The sequence below is a fragment of the Bos javanicus genome, chromosome 4 (genome assembly GCF_032452875.1).
Source record: "Bos javanicus breed banteng chromosome 4, ARS-OSU_banteng_1.0, whole genome shotgun sequence".
In the NCBI taxonomy this organism is placed as follows: Eukaryota; Metazoa; Chordata; class Mammalia; order Artiodactyla; family Bovidae; genus Bos; species Bos javanicus.
Genome location: NC_083871.1, coordinates 119,254,905 through 119,267,524, shown reverse-complemented (window position 1 = coordinate 119,267,524; position 12,620 = coordinate 119,254,905). Strand labels below are relative to the sequence as shown.

General features: G+C 48.5%; 1 protein-coding gene across 4 annotated transcripts in view; it reads right to left on the bottom strand.

Annotated features, from left to right (window-relative positions):
* Window positions 1–11,767, bottom strand: part of DNAJB6 (DnaJ heat shock protein family (Hsp40) member B6) — a 52,158-nt gene extending 40,391 nt beyond the window's left edge. For 3 of the 4 annotated variants that reach the window (XM_061415334.1, XM_061415336.1, XM_061415337.1), the window contains exon 1: window positions 11,678–11,767. The gene's annotated coding sequence lies outside the window, so the exon portion shown is untranslated. Of the gene's footprint in view, window positions 1–10,818; window positions 11,100–11,677 lie in introns of those variants that run through there. The other variant, XM_061415335.1, reaches the window with a different exon arrangement.
* Between the last annotated feature and the right edge of the window lie 853 nt (window positions 11,768–12,620).

Below are 12,620 nucleotides of genomic sequence, written 5' to 3'. Positions count from 1 at the left end.
ATAAGCCATTAATCCTCATCCATTAATCCTCATCCGTCAGAGGGTAGACAGAAGCAGCAAGAACTACAATCCCACAGCCTCCAGAACCAAAAACACAATCACAGAAAGCTAACCAAAGTGATCACATGGATCACAGTCAGGTTTAACTCAATGAAGCTATGAACCATGTCGTGCCCAGCCACCCAAGACGGGCGTTTCAAGGTGGATAGTTCTAACAAAAAATGCTCCACTGGAGGGGAGAATGGCAAACCACTCCAATATTCTTGCCCCAAGAACCCCATTAACTGTATGAAAAGGCAAAAAGATATGACGCCAGAGATGAGTAACCCCGGGTCAGTAAGTGTCTAAAATGCTACTGGCAAAGAGCAGAGAAATAGTCCCAGAAAGAATGAAGAGGTTGGGCCAAAGCTGAAGTGATGCTGAGTTTTGGATGTGTCTGGTGGTGAAAGTAAAGTTTAACGCTGTAAAGAATATTGTATATAAACCTGTAATGTTAGGTCCATGAATCAGGTAAACTTGACATGGTCAAGATGGCAAGAATGAACACTGACACTTTTAGGAATCAGTGAACTAAAATGGATGGGAATGGGTGAATTTAACTCAGATGACAATTAAAACTACTAATGCGGGCAAGAATCCCTTAGAAGAAATGGAGTACCCCTCACGTCAACAAAAAGGTCCAAAATGCAGTACTGGGGTGCAATCTAAAAATGACACAATCATCTCGGCTCACTTCCAAGGCACACCACTCAACACCCTGGTAACCCAAGTCTATGCCCAACCACTAATGTCGAGTAAGCTACAGCTGAATGGTTCTGTGAAGCCTCAGGAGACTTTTTGGAACACCAAAAAAAAAAAGATGTCTTTTCCATCATTGGGGATTGGAATGCGAAAAGTAGCAAGTCGAGAGATACCTGGAGTAACAGGCAAGTCTGGCTTTGGAGTATAAAATGAAGCAGGGCAAAGGCTCTGTCAAGGGAATTCACGGGTCATAGCAAACACCTTCTTTCAGCAACACCAGAGACAACTCTACACACAGACATCACCAGATGGCCAACGTCAAAATCTTTGCAGTCAAACATGGAGAAGCTCTATACAGTCAGCAAAACAAGACCTGGAGTCAACTGACTGACACTAAAGCTGAAGCTCCAATACTCTGGCCACCTGGTGTGAAGAGCTGACTCACGGAAAAGACCCTGATGCTGGGAGAGACTGAGGGCAGGAGGAGAAGGGGGCGACAGGATGAGATGGCTGGATGGCACCGCTGACTCAACGGACGTGAGTCTGAGCCCACTTCAGCAGACAGAGAAGGTCAGGGAAGCTTGGCGTGTTGCAGTCCGTGGGGTCACAAACAGTCCGTGGGGACACAACTTAGCGGGTGAACAAGAACACACCTTTGTTCCTAGTGCAAAGCTCACCGTGTCCTAAATCCAATTGCGTTGCCCTGCATTGGCAACAAGGCGCCAGTGTCTGTGCTGACCATGGTGGGAAGAGCAAGACCCTTGAGGCAGGCAGCACAGATGCGGCAGGATGGGCCTCAACTCGGGCTATGTCCACCAGAGGTGACCACTGCTGGCACCTGCAGCACCCCCTGGGATGAGCCGTCCACCCCCAGGACCAGCCCTGGGCTGGGGGGCACACAAGCTTCACAGGCACCAGCCCCGGGGACAGAGGCACTCGGCCATGGGGGCTCGCTCTTTCTTAGTGGAGACTGCCCCAGAAGGAAGTGCCTCCACCACAGTCCTGGCCAGCACCCGGCCGGCCCACCGCTTGAACTTTACTCTGATTTACGGTCACGAGGAAGCGCTTCCCCCGTTAACACCCAGGGCACATTTTCAGGGCTCAGGCTGGTGGGCTTGGCAAACCCGAGCACACACGGGCTTTCTTCTCGGAGGCCCCCAGTTTGCCTTCTACCTGCCCGCCTGCTCCCCTCAGTCAGCTGTGGGAACGCCGGGGACTCAGAGCCCTCTCACCCTACTCCCGCGCTTTCATCTGCTCTGTTATTGAAATACCGTTTATGGAGCAATGATTCCCTCCTGTTAGCCCCAACCACAGGCCTCACTTTGGCATTTCAGACACAAATAGACAGATGGCTCTCAACACAGCCACTTGGACGTCTGACAAGACACTCCAAATAGAACATGACCACATCTCACGCTCTGTCCTCCTCACTCCCACCTGGCCTTTTTCTATAATTCTACTCCCCGGCTGGAAAGCCTCGCCTCGCTCCACACCGCTCCACCCACACACAACAAACCAACCCACAGTTTTGTGTGGCCCACTGCAGACCCCTCAAACCCCTTCACTTTTCTCTATCTTTGGTGGCACCAGATACCCTTTCTGAAATCCTGTGGGAGCCTCTTTTCTCACAGCCAAGATGAGCTATAAATATGCAAACGGTATCACAACAGATACAACATGCTGTCCAGACCAGAAAGAACCAGCTCTAAAGGACACGGTCGGCTCCACTGGGGATTCCTGGAATGGCGCTTTACTGCCCTAGCTAACGCTAGGTCTGGAACAGAAAAGGTACAACACGAGCCTAGGAGATGTTGTCAGTCAACAAAGTAAAGATGCTACTAGCAAAAACTACAGGCCTGGTCAGGGAAAAAAACAAGCAAAGACTGGCGGAACAGTGCAAGCTTGGAAGTGACTAAGAGTAAATGATAACTAAGTGCTGTCTGAGCTCCTGGACTGGTATCTGGGGCAGCAAGAGAATGTTGGGGGGTGGGGGTGGGGCAGGAAACTGGTGTGATGTGAATGCAGTCTGTAGTTAACAGTACTATACCAACCTAATTGTTTATTTTTCATAAACACACCATGGTTACAAGTTATACTAAGGAAAGCTGGGTAAGAGGCATACAGGAAAACTCTTGTATTAGGTCCGCAACTCTTCTATAAATACACAATGGTTTCAAAATAAAAAGTTAAAAATAAGTCAAAAAGAGAAAAAAGTACGACGACGTCAAAATGACACGAGAACAAAACTGATGAAACATCCACAGATCAGAAGGGATTCTGAACATCAAAAGAATGGCTGGCGTGTATTTTCTTCTTCCAGTTTCATTGAGACATAACTGGCATACACCACTATGCACATTTAAGGTGTACCGAATCACAACCTGACCTGCATCATGACAGGATTACTGCCATCAGTTTAGTGAACATCTGTCACCTCATATGGGGCTTCCCTGGGGGCTCAGCGGTAAAGAACCTGCCCGCCAGTGCAGGAGACTTGGGTTTGATCCCTGGGTCAGGAAGATCTCCTAAAGAAGGAACTAGCAACCCACTCCAGTATTCTTGCCTGGGAAATCCCATGGACAGAGGAGCCTGTAGCCTGGCAGGCTACAGTTCATGAGGTCACAAAAGAGTCAGACATGACTTAGCAACTAAACAATGACAACCATCTCATATAAATACAAAATAAAAAAAATAGAAAAGTATTTTTTCCTTGTGATGAGAACTCTTAGGACTTACTCTTAACTCTTTACCATCTGAGCCATCGGGGAAGCTCATATAACGTATAGCAGCGTTAACTGTATTTCTTATGCTATACCTTAAATCCCTGGCATTTGTCTCTCTGGTACCTTGAGTGACTGTCATGCATTTCAAGCACCGACACCAGGGATGTTCTGGTGGTCCAGGCGCCCACACTCCGCCCTCCCACTGCAGGAGGCACAGTGGACCCCACTACTGTTTTTCCCTTCTCAACTCAAGTTGTCAGCGCTGTGTCAGCTCTCCTGGGAAACCTTGGAACTCGATGGTCAACACACCTGGGCTAAGCCTCAGCCTTTCCAGGCCTGCGACCACGCCCTCTCCCCTGAGGTTCCCTTTGTGCGACTGTGGCTCTCCAGGTAAGTGAAGTCCAAGGCTCGCCCGATACACTCCACCTTGGTATCTTGGCTCACTGACTCAACAGATCAAAACCTTCTGGGTACCAATTATACCATCAACACACTCATTCTCAGTAAAAACTAAAGTAATTCTGAGCAGATTTATGTATATTTACTACGCAAAAACAATCGTGACACTTCTGGGACCAAGTTACCAAGTTCAGAAGACAGACATGTAAAAAAAAACTTAGGCATACACAATTAAGAAAGTATGAACAGTATTGGGGAAAGGTTACAGACGCAGTGGGGCAAAGAAATAAGTTTACGGAGCCAGCCTATGCCACCAGGCCATGCCGTGACTATAGCCAGCCTATGCCATCTTTCAAACTTCTTTCAAAATTGGACTCAATCCTCAAATACTGCCACTGCTTTTTCAACTAAGTTTATGTAATATTCTCAATCTGCTGTTAGGTCAACAATCTTCACCAGTAGATTCCATCTCAAGAAACCACTTTCTTTGCGCATTCTTTTAAAGAAGCAACTCCTCATCCACTCACACGTTCCTATAAGACTTCAGAAGTTCAGTCCCATCTTCAGGCTCCACTTCTAATTCTAGTTCTCCAGCTGTCTCCACCACATCTGCCGTTACTTCCCCCACTGAGTCTTGAACTCAAGTCATCCATGAGGATCAGAACCAACTTATCCCCAACTCCTGTTAATTATAATTAGTTGGTGTTTTGACCTCTTCCCATGAATTGCAAATGTTCTTAAGGGCATCTAGAACAGTGAGTCCTTCCCAGAGAGTTTTCAACTGACTTTGCCCAGATCATCAGAGGAATCACTGTCTATGGCACCAATAGCCTTACAAAGTGTATTTCTTAAATAACAAGACTGGAAAGTCTAAAATTACTCCTTGACCCATGGGCGGCAAAATGGAGATTGTGCTAGCTGGAATGAAAAGAACATGAATTTCACTATATATCTCCAGAGTTCTCGGGTCATTGTCAATGAGCAGTAATTTTTAAATAATTTTTTAATCTGAGCAGTAGGTCTCAACAGTGGGTGTAAAATATTCAGGAAACCGCGCTGTCGACAGATGTGCCGCCATCCAGGCCTTGTTCCGTTTACAGAGCACAGGCAGAGCAGGGTTAGCGTAGTTCACAAGGGCCCCAGGGTTCCCAGATGGTCGAGCACTGGCTTCAGCTCCAAGTCCCCCACCACATTAGCCTCTCAGAGAGCCTGCCTGTCCTCAGATGCTGACAGGTGCTGACTTCTCTCTAGTGTGAACATCCCGACAGTGTCTTCTTCCAACGTCAGGCTGACTCATCCTCACTGAAAACCTGCTGCTCGGTGCAGCCGCCTTCTCCGATGCTCTGCGCTCGATCTTCTGGATAACCTGCTGCAGCTTCCACATCAGCGCTTGCTGCTTCACCTGCGCTTGATGTCACAGAGACAGCTTCTTTCCTCAAACTCCATGAACCAGCTTCTGCCAGCTTCAGACTTTCCCCGGCAGCTTCCTCATCTCTGTCAGCCTTCACAGAACTCAAGAGTTAGGGCTGTGCCTGGGCTTTCTCCACAACAGCAGAAAGGCGATTCTGCTTTCTCACCACTCACGTGTTCACTGGAGTAGCACTTTCCTTCAAGCATCTTTTCTTTGCATTCAGAAGCTGGCTGTTCAGCACAAGAGGCCTAGCTCCAGCTTTCCACAGGCCTTCGTCAGTAAACATCTCCATTCCTGGCTTCTAATTTAAAATGAGAGGGGAGACTCTTCCTTTCACTTGAAGAGCCCACTGCAGAGATATAACTGGCCTAATTTCAGTATTGTTGTGTCTCAGAGAACAGGGAGGCCTGAGGAGGGGGAGAAAGACAGTGGGTCGGTGAAGCAGTCAGAACACAGGGTCAAAGATGGTCTTAGAAGGACCTAGAACAATTACAATAGTAACATCAGAGATCACAGATCATTAACGTAATAATGAAAAACCTTGAAATACCATGAGAATTACCAAACTGGCAGTCACAAAGTGAGCAAATGCTGTGAGAAAAACGGGGCCAATAGACTTGATCGACGCAAGGTTGTCACAAACCATCAATTTGTTCAGGAAAAAAAAAAGGCAACACCTGCACTCAAGTGACCCGCTATAAAACGGGGTCTGCCTGGGCCTGAACTACCACTACACACATCAAAACCAAAATTATAAATGCTCAAACAAGGAGTACTTGTTTGTACTTACCACCAAACATGGTTTCACACGGTATTTAGCTACTATCTCAAGGCACCCTGGAAGGAGAGACGCACAGCTGACAAAGAGGGGGTCGTCAGTATGAACATCCAGCTGCTGCAGTCTTTCACCCCTTGACCAGTTCAGTAACACAGATGTCCCCTGCTCTTCCAGAGCTCTCGTCACAATACTTCACCTTTAAGAAAGACCCACACGGAGCTTCCCTGGTGGTCCAGTGGCTGGGACTCATGCTCCCAATGCAGGGCCCGGGCTGGGGGACTGGATCCCATGGTCACAGCTGGGAGTTGGCGTGCCACCACTAAAGATCCCTCATGCCACAGCTGAGACCTGGTGCAGCCAAGTATATAATTAAAAAAAAAAAAAAAAACACCCACATTTAGTACCTGTTTTTGACAATCACAAGAAATTTGAAGAGGATTTTCACTTTTACAAGAAAAAGAAACGTTGGCAGCAGTGCCCAGTCCAGCAGTGAGCGGCACCTTCCCAGGGACCACACACAGCTCCTCAGCCTCGAGGAGCAACAGCTGTGAACTGCCTGTGAGCACCTGGGCTTCCCCTCCATTTATTTTGTGCATCGGTGGGCAAGATGGGTCCTCAGCTAACTGCTTCTTCCCTTCAGACCTTTGCGGCTCAGAAAGGGTTTCCCAGGACGCCCCTCCTTCTGAGAGTGAGAGTGACTGTACAGGTCTCAAGGGGCACACACCACAACGCCTGCAAACTCTTGAGACACATCTGTAAACCTTCCAAGGCTCATCTCAATGGTTAAGGGGGGGTTCGAGGATGGATGTGTAGAATTTAACTTACAATGGCCCATTCAGAGAAGCATTTCCTTTCCCTCTAACTCAACTATTCACATGCAAGATGAATATCAAGGTGCTAAACAAGTACCTCAGGTGACAGTCACAAATGTCCATCCAGAAGAGGTGCCCTGAGAGAGAGCTCTGAAAGGCCAAGTTTCTTCAACAGCTTAACTAGTCCCTTTTAAGTTACAACCCTGTCTCTATTGAATTTCTAAAGGAGAATTGCCAAGTCATTACACAGGCCCCATGGTCTCATCGACACTAAAGAACTTTTGTGCCCAACGCGACTGCTACCAACATGTCGGTCTTCCTGCCTCTACACGATGACCCCGAGTCATGTTCCTCAAGCTCGGGGTATGACAAAGACATCTCTGCACTGAGTCCTTTGGCTATGTCGTCCCAAATCTTGCCTGTCCGCACAAATTAAAAGTGTGTAACTGGGCTAACCTGACAACTTTGAGAATTCCCTGGCAGCCCAGTAGACTGGGCTCCTCAATCCCCCTGCAGGAGGCACAGGTCTGATCCCTGGATGGGGAACTAAGATCCCACATGCCACACAGCACAGCAAAAAAAAATTTTTAAATAACCATCTTTCCACCCAAGAGACTGTTCTCAGATATCTCTCCATCTAAATCTAAAAAACCTCGCTCTGCTTGCAATAAAAATGCTCCTTATTCCCTTCCAATCCAAGAGACTCCATGTTGAAAATGGAGCCGAAGGGAGAAAATCAACATTCGTCCTTCCAGATAGTTTTGCCCCCACAGATTGCTACACATTACACAATGTTTTACATAATGCAATTTGTCTCTTGAAGACATTCTCTATTCCTCAGCTTAAGAAATCAGCAAATCAAAATACTTGTTACTTCTAACTTACGAGTGGAGAAACTTAAAACCTTGTTTAAATGTTGAATTCATGTTGTGACATGGAACTAATTTTGTGCAATACTATTGCTTAATAGAAAGGAAAGGGGCAAGTTTAAAAAGAAATAGATGGCGAACGTGGACAAGTTCCTCCACATCATCTCATTATCTGATGAACGAGATGTACCAGAGAGTAGGGGGCAAAGACAGAAGTCAACTGTCATTCCTTATCACAAATCATCTTCTTCCGTATCTTGTTCTTACTCAACATGCCTTAAAGTATTCCAGAAACAAACAAGGGAATTTATTTCCTCTATAACTCAAGATCCAAGACCATTCTCTCATCTGGCAATCATCACCCATTAGACACTTACAGGTATGACTAACTTCCTTTCATTAAAATAATACATGGCAAGTATTGGTATTTCATCAGTCCTGGTACTTGTGAACTCAATCTGTATGCTAGCTATATTGTTCTCTAAACTCCCCTAAGCTCTGGATTCCATTATTAACCACAGAAGGGGCACAGATAAACCAGGAAAAAAGGATCCAATTCAACCGATATTTTCTGAGCACTCTGAGTCCAGGACAACACTACAGTCACAGAAACACACGATGGAAAACTCCAGGTCTGCCCAAAGGCCCTCACAGGAGGGCCCAGTGCGCCAGCACACACACAGTGAAAGAGTGAGTGAGAGTCACTCGGCCGTGTCCGACTCCGCGACCCCACGGACTGTAGCCTGCCAGGCTCTGCTCTCCGAGGGATTCTCCAGACACGAACACTGGAGTGGGCCACCTTTTCCCCACCTCTCGGGGAAAAGGGTAGGATGAAAATTTCAAAAGACACAAAGTCACAGCTGCCGAAAGAAATCACCATTCCAAAGACGTGTGATCTTTGCACCTGAGTTTAAGAAACCTAAAATACCTGGAGTATTCTGACACACAAATAGAGCCACTGCCTCACGGCCAAATGCGATGACTACTGCCTTTTATTTAGAATAGTCAAGAAGTCCTTACAAATAGGTTAACAATTTTCAGAGAAAACCAAACTATGCCTAAATAAGGTATAGCTTTTGAAGTGAGGTTTAGAATATAAATTAGACGGAACCTTCTCTACTTTGATATATACTGCAACACTTAGAAATTTAACCTTTTAGTCTTTTTTCCAGAAACTCCCCTCACTTTAAAAATGAAGTATTTTTAAAATTTACCTTTTTTCAGTTTAGAAATAAAGTAAAAATTTTACTCTAATAAAAGAATGGATAGGTGCAAGGTTGCCCTCTAAAGCACTCTCCAACATTTATTTCTTAAGTAGGATATTGAAACAAAAGGAGTCAACTGTTTTTTGTATGTTTCCCTAAAAATAAAAGTTTGAAAAACACCTTATAATCTATAACAGAAGCACCAACTTTTTTTCTTGTTGACAAATCCAGTAAGCCTGATTTCTTCAGTCAGGCTTTAAAATTGTCTTTCTATGCACTATTCTTACCTTCACTAACTTCTCTTTTCTTCATTTCACTTTTTTTAAGCTTGAAATTCTCTTAAATTTTATTCACGAAGAGAAACCACAGCACTTCTTAAACCTTGCCACTGATCCCATCTTAATTCACAAATAAGCCCGCAGTTAACCTGCTCTTGCCACTGGGTGGCGTCCTGGACGAATTTTAGGCAAACCAGGTTTATAACACAGAACACAGGCCTACATTCTAGATCATTTCCAAGGAAGTGAAAAAGCAAAAACAAAACACACACTTTCTAAAAATTCTGTTAAGATATCAAAAGACTGACTACGTTCACTTACTTCTTACCAACAGACACCAAGAGTGACATTTAATCATCTTTAAGCATTAACCAAGGTAGCAACAGCTGACCTTGAAAGAGCATACGACTGCACCCCAGTGGAAGGTAGGTGACCTCTACATCACTAAGCTGACACGCTGAGGATTACACTGCGATGCTGAAAAACCGAACTGAAAATAACTGTGTCTTCTTTAAAACTATGAAAGGTACAGACGCATTTCACCCCAAACCTGAGTCCAGGTGGAAAAGGTGAGGAGTACAATTCTCTTGTTTGGAGCTGTTCAAAAGAGAGTCAATACAAGGGAAAATGGTTCTCCCCTGAGATCAAACACCTAAAATTCAATGGGTTTACCTGAAGAGTAAGGCTATTGTTTGCCACTCGCTGCAGGTAGTCACACCACAACTCCCTATCCTCCACTTAGTATCCAGAGTATTACTCAAACCACAGTCTCCACCCAGCCCTCCAGGTAAGTCTCTCTCCTGCAGCCAAATCTATCACTTTCAGGTCAAGAAAAACGAATTTAAAACAATGGTATTTTTAAGAAGGTGCTGAACACAAGTCAAATTTTTGGAAAAACCCCTAAATTCCCAACTTTCTCCAATTGTACAGCACTACAACACCAAGCCTGCTTAAGCCAATCTGTAAAACCAACATCTCATCCCCTTTTGTTCTCCTCCCACTTCAAGTCATCCACACCCACAAACGACTAACCGAGCCAATTTACTCCCCAAGTTCATACTCTGCATAACCCCCCAAATTCCACAGCTCCTTAGACAGCACGCACAAAGGACATTGATAATGGCTCAGAGGGCAAAGAATCCGCCTGCAATGCAGGAGACTTGGGTTCGATCCCTGGGTTGGGAAGATCCCCTGGAAAAGGGAACGGCTACCCACTCCAGTATTCTGGCCTGGAGAATCCCATGACAGAAAAGGCAAGAGGACTCGGGTCCATAGCGTAGCAGAGCCGGACAGGAATGAGGGACTAACGCACACAAACACACCCACAGGAGCTGAGGCCTGACTGGAAACAAGAGAAGTGTGAATTAAACTTCCCAGAAACAATCAGGGGAGCGGTGGTCTAGAAACAGGTTGGGGAAAGAAATACAAAATGCCTTTCACAAATCAAGATAACACTGATTCGCTTAACTACTAGAAAAAAAGCGACTGAAACATGAGCAAGTTCAAATGATAAGAGTTTCTCTTTCCTTTTTTGGTCATTCGGCCTAACTTTTCCACTAAATCAATTAGTCGCCTTAGAAGATTCCAGCCATAAAGTCTTACCACGATTCCACAACTGCGATAAAACGTTGAGAACACAGAGGGCGCCGCCCCGCCCACGCGTGCCAGGCAGCCCCCGGGCGGTGCGGAGACCTGTCCACAAAGGCCGTGTCCTTCCCGTGGTCCGTGGGTTGGCAGTGAGATTGAAACGTCCTGAGTGGCGACACACACTCTGAAAACATTTCGCGAGACAACCCAAGTTTGCAATTTTCACTTCTTGCGTCAATTCTTTCCTTACTTGGGCAAAACTTGACAGAAACTTCAGTTATATAAACTGCCATACACCCTGAACAGAAACCAAGCGAACCGTTTTGGTGAGCTGAAAGCCAAACACTTCGTTTCGACCGACCATCCACACGCTTCGGAGGAGCCGGCGGGGAGTTCCGGACACGCGGCCCCCCACTCCTCCCGCAAACCCGCCTCCCTCCTGGGCTCAGGGACGTCCCCGCGGGGCCTTCAAACACTCAGACCCTCAGCCTCCCACGCGACAGATCCCTCGCCCCCTTCCCCGAGCCCGCCGCCCGGCCCCGGCACCCGCCCGGCCCCAACCGCCGGCGCGGGGCCCCCAGGGCGCCGGGAGGAGGGGGCCGCCGGGTCAGGCGGCGGCCGAGGCGGGGGGAGGCGCGCTGAAGGAGGCGAGGGGACGGCCGGAGCCCGCCCCGACGCGCGACCCCCAGCCCGGCCCGCGGCCTGCCGCCGGCCCCGGCGCGCCCGGCCCGGCCCGGCCCCGGCCCCACACCAAACCCGTCTCCAGCCCTCAGGCCCCTTCCCCGAGTCCTCGGCCCCCGGCCCCACAAGCCGCAGCCGAGGTCCGGGTCAGCTGGGCCGCCGGGCCCTCGCCCCGGCCGCTGGCGGCCCTCACCGACGACGCGGGAGCCAGCGGCGGAAGGCGCGCTGGGGCTACGGCCGGGGCTCCTCGGCTCCGGCGCGGTGGCGGAGGCGGCGACGGTCCTCGCGCTTTCCTTTCTCTCCTTTCTCCAACAACAAACAGGAAGTGCGTCAGGCGGCGGCGGCGCGGCGACGACACTTCCGCCCGGCCCTGAGGCCGCGCGTGCGCAAAGCCCCGACCGCCCCGACCCCCTCCTCCCCCGCCTTCCCGAAGATTCTGCGCGGCCCGGGACGCGGCAGACAGCGCGCATGCGCAGGCGAGGCCCGCCGCGTGCCGGTTCCTGGCGCGGCGTCCGTGTCCTTCAGGGCCTGAGGCGTGGGCGCTGTCGGTTTTGGTCTTCGCGCCCTGGATTCTGTGGAGTCATTTCTTGTGTTTCTTCAGCCCTCCCTGTCTTACTTACCTGGCTCTGGGCAGGTGACCAGTTAGCAAAAGAAAATGTGTTTACTCTGAGTCAATTCTCGATCCCTTCCTTTGGAAGGTTACAGAATCCTCCCCGGGCGAGGCGGCGAGGCGGTGTTGGGTTTTCGCGTCTCCTGACGAAGAGGAGATGACCTCGGCGGGGCTGGAATTTCCCGCAGTACCGGCGCCGCACGCAACCCTATCTGCCTGCAGGCCCCCAGGCTTTCCCTCCGCGGAGACAGTGCTATCGGGCGACGAGCGACGTCTCATATTTAATGAGACCCCACCTGAGGCGAGCGGGAGCTAACCTGGACATGCAAGCAGCGAGAGACGTGGAGTCTAGTGGGCTAGCCACAAATAACTTGGTCTTCCTCCAAAAAATACGTATTAAAACATCTGTCCATGCAGTGAACTGTGTCGGAAGGAAACCAAACGGTACCAACAAAGTGCCTGCCGGCATTCCAGGGGGCCAAACACCCTGAACGTTAGCCAATACTCCATCTGTAAAGAGCGGTCT